Source organism: Mauremys reevesii, linkage group 1 (genome assembly GCF_016161935.1).
Source record: "Mauremys reevesii isolate NIE-2019 linkage group 1, ASM1616193v1, whole genome shotgun sequence".
NCBI classification, from domain to species: domain Eukaryota; kingdom Metazoa; phylum Chordata; order Testudines; family Geoemydidae; genus Mauremys; species Mauremys reevesii.
The window spans coordinates 267,721,879-267,734,776 of record NC_052623.1 but is presented as its reverse complement, the minus strand read 5'-3'; the positions used below and the strand labels follow the sequence as shown (position 1 = coordinate 267,734,776).

Genomic DNA, 12,898 nt, shown 5'->3' with positions numbered 1-12,898 from the left:
TAGCCCCACACTGCTGCCTTTCTGCATGTTCTCTATTCCTGTAAACTCGGGATGTGTGGGGATAAAGATACTTGTCTCCCTCAGTGAAGTCCCTTGATCTATGGATGAAAAGCATTATCTAGACTTGTGGTGGTGGTACATCTTGTCTGAATGGCTTAGAGGGCAGTGCCACAGCTTGGATAATCACAATTCCCATTCTGGGGGGCACTTCAAATTTTCAGATAATTATTTGGATAATAAGACTATATCTGTAAAGTTCACCTCTGCCTTGCTGGTGACAAGGACCAGTCTCTAAAAGCAGCATCAACAGCAGAAAGCACTGTCACTGCACCTCTGTCCTGACATGGTGCGCTTCCTGCCAGTCCAGTCCTGGGGCCCAGCAATACTTTTTTTTTTTTTTTTTTTTTTTTGTCCCCACAGAGATGGATCAAAATCTGTTTATACTTTATCGCTTGGGCGGAGGATCCTCTTTTTCTACTGTTCTCTTGTAGCTTTGTCTTTCAGATTTGCCCACTCCCACCTGCTCATGGGAGGAATTAATCTGACACAAATGGAAATGTCTCACTCGGAGGTTGCAGTTTTTAATGTAACTGAAGTTTAGAGCAGTGTAATAAGTGCTAGTACATTTTACAGATGTTTAATTAAAATTACCTAGATGTCCCTAGTAGTCACCCACTGTACAAAAGAGCTGAGAGAGCTCTGTGACAGGAGCTGCAGGCCAGCTGCTGCCCTGAATTGTGTACCAATTTAAAATCACAAATAAATGCAGCCACAGTATTTGCTTAGGGATCTATCATCCTTGTTAGAGGAATAGGTTAGAAATGGGTTTGTTTGCTCTCACCAGCAATAAAGCACAGCTAATCAGCTTTGGCTCTTGTCCTATCGTTTGGTGGAAGGGAACAGCTGGGCTGGGTTTGGTTCTCTGGCTCTCTCTTTTAGTGGAACTTGCTGAAAGTGTTAAAGGTGACGTGCAAAGAAACAAATGTTTCCTCTTACTCTTTCTGTAAAGATGTAGGATTCCACAGTGGGGTTCTTGTATCCCTCTCTTTGCTGGAAGGACCTTGGTCAGATCCTTGGAGGACAAGAATAGTGGTTTGGCCCAAGGCTGCCCCTGGAGTGGAGCTGCCAGTCTCCTAGCTGAGGGCAGAGCGGATGCTGAGTCTTTGGTTGTAGTGCGAGAGAGCTGTGGTTTGCGTTGCAGCCTCGTCACAATCTAGGGCCTCCCAATAATATCCCCAAGGTCCTCCAGCAAACAAGAAGGGAAGACCTGCTATTTCTAACTAAAAATTCATGTGTGCAGGGAAATCAGGAAGAGCGGGGCTGAGTGGTGAGGCAGCCTTAATACATAATAAAGAAAAAGAATAAAGGGTAAAAACAATTGAAGGTGGCAGGGGAAGGCTAAGATGGCGAGACAGGCAAATTGTCTCCAATTTGTGTAGTAAAAAAACTTCCGCACTCCCAAGCTGGGTCTATGCTGGTTATATACTATGTATGTATCTTGTGAACCTTGTAACCGATACTTGTAATCTCTTATAGCTCATGCCTGACCCCAGATGTATAGTACCTTCCTTCTTAACTTGTGTAAACTTGATTTTAAACATTAGCTTTGATAAGTTTTTAAATTTTAGGAACATAGGGAACACCACATGAGACCAAACCAATGGTCTTTCTAGTCCACTGGCCTGTCTCTGACTATGACAATGCAGACTGCTTCAGAGGAAAATTACTTCCAGTTTCAACACATCTAAAAGGGCAATGTTGTATCACTGAAGTGAAGGAGGTGAGTGTCTTCATGACATCAGCTACTCATCAGTGTATGCCATGGAATGAGTGGATTAATAGCCTTTGTAATTGCTATCCTGGCACGTGTCCTTGCCAGTGCTATTCTTAGTCAAAGAAACAACTAATCCTTGTTAGAATCTTACTTCAATAATTTCATGTGGTGGTGAGTTCCACAGGTTTATTATAGGCTACTAAGAAGTTCCATGAAGTAATTCTATTACTTGATGATGGTATGTGTAAAGAGCATCTGAAGTGTATGCACATGCGTGTGCATGCGCGCGCGCACACACACACACACACACACACACACACACACCATTTACATCCTTTATAGAAATTGTATACACAGTCACATCCTTCGTGTATGTGTATTTTGATGCCTGTGCTATCCCAGTAATCCAGGTGGATTATTCTGGAAGTTAATCTTTATCAGACAGGGTGGGAAGGGAAACAAGAGGATCTATATGCTAAGAGCTTGGGCATGAGGTATTGGAAATCCAGTCTCTTTTTTTTTTTTTTTTTTTTTTCAGAATCCCAAAACACTTTACACACTTTCTAGACATTAAAACACACACATCTCAAAAGAATCCGTCATCTAGGTGATGCTTCATTCAGTTGCACATGCTATAACTAATGCTGATTTCAGACCATGAAGCTAAATAGTCCTCTCCCAAAATCTGCAGGCCCAGCATCTTGTGCTCTGCTTGTTCCCTCTGCCTGTGATGATGTACTGTTTGGGAGACTGCTGCATTCTTGCTCTGTGTTCAGCATAGCTGAGTTTCTCTTAGGTATTCCTTGTACATTCCTTCTCTGGTTGGTGAATATGAAAATTTTTATATATGTGTGTGTACTGTCTTCTTAAAGATCAGCTATTTATATGTGAATGGATTGGGGGGAGTATTTGGTTAGTGGGGAACCTATTGTCTAGTGAGAAACAGCTGTTTATATATATATATAATAAAAAAAATCGTAAGGAGTTCGAGTATCTCAAAATACTTTGTCAAAGGGAGAGATATGAACAGAAATAGACAAGGGACCAAACATGTTTTCAGCAGGTGGAGGATGGTGGCTATATCTGGACAAGTTTGGATAAAATAGCTCTATCCTTTTAAGAAGCGCCTGTTTACTGCTGAATGGATTATGAATGGTACCTTTTAAAATAGGAAGCGGTGGACTGTCTCTTTAAGTAGTGCCTGCCTGTTTTTGCAAGAAGAGAGGTACCAAGGTGTAGTCAAATAATAGCTTGGTTGATTCTGGAGAGAGAGTGTTATTGGGATAACTTCCTTTTATAGTGAAGCCACTGGTGACATCTGGATGCAAGGGGGTAATTAGGGGGATGTCCCTCTTAAGCAGCAGTGGTGATCATCTGGATGCCCAGGCATGAGGGGGCACTGCCTTTTTAAAGATAAAACATACAAAAACTTGGGCTTGTACTTTATGAAATATAGACATTAGAAGGGTTTTTAATTTATCGATTGCTTGTTTTATATTCGAAATTCAGGTCCTGGTTAGGCTGGACCATTAACTTGACAGAAGTAGTGCAATGATATCTTAGGAGTTAAAACAGCTATGATGAGAGGTAGGGAATCTTAGTCAGACTGCTTGAAATTCTTGGCATTTTTGTATTAACATGTATCTAAATTAGGGCTCTCAAGCAACTTTAAAAAAAATCATCTCGATTAATCGTGCTGTTAATGATAGAATACCATTTAAATATTTTTGGATGTTTTCTACATTTTCAAATGTATCGATTTCAGTTACAACACAGAATACAAAGTGTACAGTGCTCACTTTATATTTATTTTTATTACAAATATTTGCACTATAAAAAAACCAAAAGTATTACTTGTAGTGCAATCTCTGTCATGAAAGTTGAATTTACAAATGTAGAATTATGTACAAAAAATAACTGCACTCAAAACCAAAACAATGTAAAACTTTAGAGCCTACAAGTCCACTCAGTCCTACTTCTTGTTCAGCCAATCACTCAGACAAACAAGTTTGTTTACATTTGCAGGAGATAATGCTGCCCACTTGTTTACAATGTCACCTGAAAGTGAGAACAGGCGTTCACATGGCACTTTTGTAGCTGGCATTTCAAGGTATTTATGTGCCAGATATGCTAAACATTCATATGCCCCTTCATGCTTCAGCCACCATTCCAGAGGACACTCTTTCATGCTGATGATCCTCGTTAAAAAATGAGTGAATTGAATTTGTGACTGAACATCTTGGGGGAGAATTGTATGTCTCCTGCTCTGTTTTACCCACGTTCTGCCATATGTTTAATGTTCTAGCAATCTCAGATGATGACCCAGAACATCTCGTTCATTTTAAGAACACTTTCACTGCAGATTTGACAAAACACAAAGAGGGTACCAATATGAGACATCTAAAAATAGCTACAGCACTCCACCCAAGGTTTAAGAATTTGAAGTGCTGTCTAAAATCTGAGAGGGACTAGGTATGGAGCATGCTTTCCGAAGTCTTAACAGAACAACACTCAGATGTGGAAACTACAGAACCCAGACCACCAAAAAACTAAACCAACCTTCTGCTGGTGGCATCTGACTCAGATGATGAAAATGAACGTGCATCGGTCTGCACTACTTTGGACCATTATCAGCATGGATATGTCCTCTGGAATGGTGATTGAAGCATGAAGGGACACATGACTCTTTAGCACATCTGGCATGTAAATATCTTGCGACGCTGGGTACAACAGTGCCATGCGAACACCTGTTCTCACTTTCAGGTGACATTGTAAATAATAAGTAGCCAGCAGTATCTGTTGATAGAGGCAGCCAATGGGTAGCAGCAAAGAAAACCAAGGTATGGTAAATGGATTCTCAGTTCTAATGTTTCCTCTCTCTGCATCCTGTGCAGCTGGACATGCAATGGCTGAGGAAGGCCTCTTTGCCATTATGTGTGAAGCATTACCAGGAGATCTCAGTAAAGTTTTGGTTTGTTTTTTTTAACTCATTTAATGGTAATAACTAACAGTGTGAGGGAAGGAAGCTGTCAAAGGCTCAGCCCCTCTGGGATGGAGTGAGGGGTCTTACAGCACATTTTGGGGGGAATGTCCACAGGTGCTCCAGGAAAAAACAGCCCAGCCCATCTCCTACACTCATTATTTTCCTAAATGTGAGCCGATTCACCCCTATATTCACACTCTATGCACCATTGTAATCGTTGTAGAAAATATACTGTTAGAGGTATCATCTGAAGACTAATAACTTGCTGGTTAATAATATCATGGTGAAATGTATGTGGCAGCACTATATGTAAAGTTATGGATATAAACACACTTCAGTCGTGATTTCAGTTTACCAGACAAGTCTGGAGAGGGGGTAAACCTGTTTTGCAGAGACAAACGACAAGCTGGTGCCTCTAGCCAGTTGTCATTGAAACTGATGTGCAATCACCTATCAAATGGTCAGTCGTTGGCAAGGAAGGGGGGCAGCAACAAACATCTGCATCTTCGCAAACAGCAGCATGGAATCTTTCATCGCCTGACTCCTGGTCTCTAGCCCCACAGCAAGAATGAACTTTATCTAGGGGTAACCCTCAGAAAAATGCCTTTCAAAGGCTGACTGAAGTTAAATGAGGGGTAAAACACCCCCAGTTATGTCTCTCTAGCCATCTCTCTCTTTTCTTTACCTAAGAAGAGTATGGGCTATGGGAGCTGAAACTTGGTCAGTAATATCGCTGGAAATCTGTGGTAGGAATTTTATCTTGAAAAAGTCTAGTTTAAGTTTTTAGCACTTAACTCTCTTTTTCTCTTAAGTCCTTATATTTGTATTCACTTAAAATCTATTTCTTTGTAGATAAATATACGTGTTTTCGTCTTTAATCAAAATTAATCCAGTGTTGTGAACTGTGTGGGTAACTCCATTTAGAGTAGCAGACTGTTGTTGTATATTGACTCCGTTAGGGATAACAGATCTAATATATCCAGACTGTCCAGGAGAGGGCTGGGGAAAATCCAGTAGTGGGAGTACATTGAAATAACCCTGCAACCAAGGTGACTGGAAACCAGTATAGGCTGCTGGGATCAGGGCTGCTGGACCTAGGGTGACCAGGTGTCTGGTGTTGGACTAGAACACCCGGTTGAAAAGGAATCCTGACAGCTCTGGTCAGCACCACTGACCAGGCCATTGAATGTCCAATTTGTGGCGCCACAACGGGACTGGCAGGCTCCCTGCTAGGGCCGTGCCATGGCTCCCAGGTCCGGAAGCAGCTGGCATATCTGGCTCCTAGCCTTAGGGACTGCTGGAGGGCCGCATGTTGCCTTGCCCTCAGGCGCAGCTCCCATTGTCTGGGTCAGGGCAAGGGAAGAACTAGCGCCACTTGCGAGCACACAGCAGGCGGCTGTTGAGAAGTCGCGTGGAATGTGCATCTCCCACTGCTGCCCAGCCCTCTTCTCATGCTCCTCGTGTGCATGGCTGGACTCGAGCTGCGGGGCGCGCCTTGCTGTGAACCGCAGTCTGTTGCTCCATGGCCGGTACCCAGGAGTTGGAGGTATGTGTATCCCCGTCTCCGAGTGCTGGTAATGGGGCTGCACCCCATCCCCCCTCACTGCATCCCTCCCTGTCCCAACCCCCCCCCATGCACTTCCATCCTCCCGTCATTGCATCTCTCCCTGTCCTAACCCCCCCGCTCCTCCATCCCCCTCACTGCATCCCTTGCTGTCCCACCCCCTGCCCTTCCATCCCCCATCATTGCATCCATCCCATCCTGCCCCCCACACCTACCAATCCCAGCCCTGTACCCCTTACAGCACTCCCCCACACATCCTCTGCACCCCATTCACCTCCATACACTGCTGCACTCGCATTATGTCCCTATACACCCCTGTGCCAACCCACATTCTCATGCACCTGTAGCCTTTTTGCCTCCCCCAGCATCCTCATTTACCCCCCTCACCCTCACCCTGCTCTTGTCCTTGGCTTCTCTTCCTCCCCATCCTCTCCCCTCCAGACCACCTCTCCTCCCTTCCTGGCTGGGTGGTGTAGGCAGCCCCTTGAAAAAGTATATGAAAAGGTGTGTTCAGGCAAGTGTGTGCATACATGTATTGTATGTGTGTAAGAGACAGGGCCATCCTTAGGCATATGCAACATACGCAGCTGCGTAGGGCGCCATGCTGCATACGCAGCAGCTCCAGCCCCGGTGACCAGCCCTATCCCTCGGCCGCCCCCCCCCCCCGCAAGGGGCAGGGCTATCCCTAGCGGGGTGTGGGTCCCTGGACAACTCCCTCAGCTCTGCATCTTACCCTTCTGCCCTTGGCCCGCCCCAATTCCAGCTCTTCCCCAGTGACCCCGCACTCACCAGCAGTGGCGGGAAGCGGAGCAACTAGGCCCCAGCCCGCTTTACTCCACCAGCTCCCAGCCCCGGAGCTCTGCTTCCCTACGCCAGTGTGTGCGGGGAAAGAATCGCTCCCCGCATTCCCCGGTGGCAGGAAGTGGAGAGACGCAGCCCCAGTCTGCTCCATTTCCCTTGCCCCGGCCCCAGCCATGTTGCTCGGGTTGAGGAAAGGTCCGCCCCCGGCTCTCACCGGTGGCGGGAAGCAGAGCGCCATGGCTGGGAGCTGATGGAGTAGAGCGGGCTGGGGCCAGGCTGCTCTGCTTCCTGCCACTGCCGGTGAGTGGGGGAGATTCTTTACCCCAAGCTCCCTTCCCGGAGTGACATGGCTGGGACTGGGGTGAGGGAAGCAGAGCGGGCTGCTCCTGGACCCCCACTAATCCTCTGGGCCTGTGGGGCCCCCAAAAGTGCCCCCCATAGCACCTGTCTCCCAGACTGGGGCTGCATAGGGCACCCAAATGGCTAGGGACGGCCCTGGTAAGAGACTCTCTCTCTTTGTGTAGGGAGGTGTATGTGTGTATACCTGTGTGAATAAAATTTGCAGCCTAACTCTGAATTTTATTCCTTTTGCTGGCTTGCCCACAAAAAATTGATGACATAAAATGTGTGTTCCTTTCATAACAAATTTTTAAAAGAGAAGGGAACGCTATTAAAAAAAAAGTATTATTTCTTAAAAAGTGAATGTTGCTGACTAGTAATTGCAGAAGAGCCAATGTAGCCTACATTTCTTCCCACCTTTGTCTAGCCACATTATAAACTCTTTGTTGCAAACTCTCTCTTTTGATGTGGTGCCTTTATCTTAGCTGGGGGTCTCTAGGCACTAAACAACACCTGTAATAATAAATAATGTGGAAGTATATGTGTTAGTGCATGTAGGTGTGGGAGTCAGTTCCACAGCTTTATTTTGAGAGGTATGTGAACAAGTGTGTAATGCTGTAGCTGTGCTCTGTGGGTTTGTCTTTGGGCTGTGGCAGTGGGTCTTTAACAGGCCCCTCGCAGCCGTGATAATGTGTAGTCCTAATTCCACACATAAAACTACAATAACTTTAGTGAACAAAAACCATGGCGCTGGTTATGAAAAATGGGAAGAGGGGAGGGAAAGAATAATCAAAACCTTTGTGAAAATTTATTTTTTTTAAATTACCCTTTTTGACTATTTTGCTGACAGCTCTGGTGTCTTGTAACAAATAAAACCTAAACTTAGCATAATCTATCTGTCAAAACAATAAATATCCCTTGCTGAAAATGAGTGCCTGCTAGAGGGTGGGGGAGAGCAAGCAACAGCGGGAGGGGGAATTTGGGGGAGGGGCTCAGACAGGGGTGGGGCAGTGGGCAGGGCAAAGGTGTTTGGTTTTCTGGAATTAGAAAGTTGGCAGCCCTAGCCCGGCCAGCGCTGTGGCTGTATCTGGAGGCTCAGGCTGTGAGCTGCAGCCTGGTTGGGAGGAGCCCTGGTGGGAGCTCCAGCAGCAAAGCCTGGTGAGGCTCCCCTGGGGGGCAGGCTAGGGGTGACCTGGCCCAGCTGCTCATGGGTCTGGGTTGAACGCTGCAATAAATAAAGGTGGAGTCCTGTGAATGTGACTACAACCCCTTCCTGCCTCCGTTTCACCACCCCCAGGGGGGGAAGGCAGGGGCCCCGTTTATACGGGACCAGGGGCTGGCACCCCAACTTCACACAGCTGCTGCTGCCGCCAGCTGGGTACTGCGAGGGGGGGCGTGCAGGGGAAGGGGGCGCTACCCCTTTAAGAGCTCTGGGGTAGGGCGGGGGGAGAAGAGAGCGAGGGAAAGAGGCGCTGCCCCTTTAAGAGCGCGGCGGTTATGTCATCCTGTCGCTCCTCCTCCCGGGCTGGGCGGGGCCTCGCGCTCTCTCTGCGCTTGCGCCGCGTTGACTCCCCGAGAGACCCGGCTCCCACCGTTCCCGGATCGCGGCGCAGACACAGGCACGGACACGGGCAGCGCCAGGGGCTGCCGGGGACCCGCTGGGGGCGCGCGACCGCGGCATGGGCTCGTGAGGGCCCCGCCCCGCCCCTCCCCTGAGCGAGCGGGACAGAGCAGCCCCGCGGGGAGCCCGGCCCCGCCGCACGGTGAGACTGGGCGCTGCGGGCGGGCACGGGGCTGGCACAGAGGCGCTGGCACGGCGCAGTGGTGCTGGCTGGCACGATATGGCACTGGCAGGTATGGCACGGTGGCGCTGGCTGGCACAGAGCAGTGGTAGTGGTTGGCACAGCACAGTGGTGCTGGCTGGCACGATATGGCACTGGATAGCATGGTGCTGGCTGGTATGGCATGGTGGCACTGGTTGGTATGGTACAGAGGCGCTGGCACATCACAATGGCACTGGCTGGTATGGCACAGTGGCACTACTATGGCACGCTGGTGCTGGCTGGCACAGAGCGGTGGTAGTGGCTAGCACGGTGCAGTGGTGCTGGCTGGCACTGAACGGCCCAGTGCAGAGTGGTGCTGGCTGGCACGATATGGCACTTGCTGGTATGGCACAGAGCAGTGGTAGTGGTTGGCACGACGCAGTGGTGCTGGCTGGCATGGTGCTGGCTGGTATGGCATGGTGGCACTGGTTGGTATGGTACAGAGGCGCTGGCACATCACAATGGCACTGGCTGGTATGGCACAGTGGCACTACGCTGGTGCTGGCTGGCGCAGTGGTGCTGGCTGGCACTGAACGGCCCAGTGCAGAGTGGTGCTGGCTGGCACGATATGGCACTTGCTGGTATGGCACAGAGCAGTGGTAGTGGTTGGCACGACGCAGTGGTGCTGGCTGGCACGATATGGCACTGGATAGCATGGTGCTGGCTGGTATGGCATGGTGGTGCTGGCTGGTATGGCACAGAGGTGCTGGCACAGCATGATGGCACTGGCTGGTATATGGCACTGGATAGCATGGTGCTGGCTGGTATGGCACAGAGGTGCTGGCACAGCATGATGGCACTGGCTGCTATGGTACGCTAGTGCTGGCTGGCACAGAGCGGTGGTAGTGGTTAGCATGGTGTAGTGGTGCTGGCTGGCACTGAACAGCCCAGTGCAGGGTGTTGCTGGCTGGCACGATATGGCACTGGATAGCATGGTGCTGGCTGGGCGCTACGCTGTGGCATGGTGCTGCGTGGTATAGTATAGTACTGATTGGTGTGGTGCTGGATGGCACGGTGTGGTGCTGGGTTCTGTGGCATGGTACTTATTGGCACGGTGTTGAGTGGCACAATATGGTATTGGCTAGTAAGCTGCTGGGTAGTACAGTGGGCACTGATTGGCACAGTGCAGTGGTGCTGGGTGGCATAGCATGGTGTGGTGCTGTATAGTACTGACTGGCTTGGTGCTGAGTGGCATGATGTGATGCTCGATAGCACGGTGCAGGAGGGCATGGTACAGAATGGTATGTGTGATGTGCTGTGTGGCATGATGTGATGCTGGACACTAAGGGGCTTGGCGGTGTGATGTGGTGCTGGGGGGTACAGTGTGGTACTGATCGGTATGGCGCAGGGTGCTGAGTTGCAAAATGTGATGCTGAATGCTAGGGATGCTGGCTGGCTGGCACAGTGTGTGGTACTGGGTTGGCCCTGAGTGGTAGCGATTGGCTCATGGGGTCGGGTGACCCATGGCGTGGTGCGGGGTGACACTGAATTACATAGCATGGTGCTCTGTGGCACAGCTTGGTTCTGAATTGCACTGAGTGGTATATAGAGGTACGGGGCAGTGTGACATGATAATGCTGACTGGTGTGTGGAACACGATGTAAACTGTGTTATTAGTCAGGTGTATGTTTATCTATGAGTTGTAGATTTAGAAGGTGTGTATTTAGAACAATAAGAAGGCTGTGTATGTGCAGCGTGTATGTATGTAACAGTGTGATGTGTGCTTGTGGTATATGGGGGTGATATACAATGTGACAGACACTGTAGAATGCATTGTATGTGTGCTGTCCGATGTATAGCATGCAGCCAGAGAAACAGTAGTATGGACCTATGGTAATGGTACTCATATTGCCTGTTTAAATTAACCAATCTAGAGGAGCACTACTGTGTTCTTAGGACTTCGGTTGCTATGTAAGATGAAATTCAGTGCTGGCAGATGCAAGGTGATGTACTTTGGAAGGAATAATTTGAAAAACTCATGGGTTAACTGTAACTCAGGAAAAGGAGCTGAGCATTGTGGACAGCTCCATAAAAACTTCTAGTCTGTATGCAGCAAAACAGGTGTGGGAAGAAGGGTAGCTGGGATAACTAAGGAAAAGATTGAAAATGTAGTGCTGATATAAATCCATGTATGTGATCATATGGAATACTAACAAAAGGACACAGTAAAAATAGAAGGGGCTCAGAGAGGAGCAATGCAAATGATGTGTGTGGAGCTGGCTGGAAAAATCAAAACACTCTGTGGAGACGGTTCAGTTTCACCAAATTTTCTGCCAGTCGGCCTGTCCAGCTACTCCGCAACCTGCCTAGGAGTGTGGGGAGCCTGGGCTTTCCAGGGTCTGTGGCGCTGGAGCTGCCTGCCACACAGACTGCTACAGGGCTGGGACTTCTTTCCCTTTTTGCAGAGAATTTTGAAATTTTTGGTTCCTAAGCAGAATGAAATCAAATTTCAAGATACCAGTCCCCTGTGAAATGGAATTACCTTTCTCTACCCAGTTCTTCGTTGTTGGTTTAGTAAAGCACTTTACTAGCTATGCTCGTCTTAAACCAAAGGCCTTTTGAGTTCTGTGATTGGGGTCTTATTCTTTCATTTCATGTCCTCATTTTAAATAGTTTATATTTGCACTGATGGATATGGAGATGGGCCCCTTTCTTTACCTGCATGCTCCTCTTAGTAGAAGTGTCTGTTTCTATTTCCCGCAGTTCAAAGGAAGTCACAAAGCTCTTGCTAGTTACAGAAATGGCTGGTAGGAGAAATGAATTTTATTTAGCATTTTTATTGCTATTTAGCACTAGCTTAGTTCAGGATCCCACTGTGCTAGGTGCTGCACAAACACATAGCAAGAGAGAGAGTGTCCCTGCTCAGAAGAGAATACAGTCTAAATAAACAAGACTGGTGAGAGTGAGTATCCCCATTTTACAGATGGGGAACTAACGTACAGCAAGGTAAGGGCTTGTCTATATGAAGAGTTAGTGCATGGCAAGCTGGGGTGTAAATCTACCTCATGCTGGCCTGCCAAGCACTGACTGACTGTATGAACCCTGCTGCTGAACACTAAAAGTTCTCTAGTACGCTTTGATCTACTCCAGTTTCCATAGGCAGCTTGTGAAAATATTTTTTGGCGGAGGCTTCCTGCCTGCACTCACCCACTGTAGCAACTCCTGTCCCACAGGGCTGGGTCCAGCTCCCTGTTTCAACCCATTGGCTCTCACTGCTCGCAAGTTTTGAAAGAGCCTAACACAGTGTCACTTGACATGCAATTTGCATGTGGGCAGGACCAATCCCCCCTACACACACACCACTCTTGCCTCGTCCCAGCAAACCTCATCCCAATCCTCAACAGGGAGATTCTACTCCATGCCAACCCCAATTCCTCTTCTTTGGAAACCCCTCCCCCCCAGGAGCCCCATTGGACAGGTCTCTCTGGCTCGCCTGCTGCTGCTTCCCAGACGCCACAGTTCCTCTTTCCCATGGTCTGCTCCAGACACTGCTCCTGAGCTTCCCTGCCTGGCAGAGCCTTCTGCAAATGGCACTCTTGAAACTTCAGCCTTCCAGGGAAGTGCTGCTGAGAGCCAGGAGCCAATACCCCCTGTTGGGACTGAGGTATCTAGCT

General features: G+C 48.3%; 1 protein-coding gene across 3 annotated transcripts in view; it reads left to right on the top strand.

Annotated features, from left to right (window-relative positions):
- The first annotated feature begins 8,554 nt into the window (after positions 1-8,554).
- The window catches only part of TMEM184B (transmembrane protein 184B), a 44,897-nt gene continuing 40,553 nt past the window's right edge, over positions 8,555-12,898 (top strand). Inside the window, exon 1 of one of the 3 annotated variants that reach the window (XM_039519564.1) lies at positions 8,555-8,619. The gene's annotated coding sequence lies outside the window, so the exon portion shown is untranslated. Of the gene's footprint in view, positions 8,620-8,995; positions 9,225-12,898 lie in introns of those variants that run through there. The other 2 variants (XM_039519563.1, XM_039519566.1) reach the window with 2 other exon arrangements.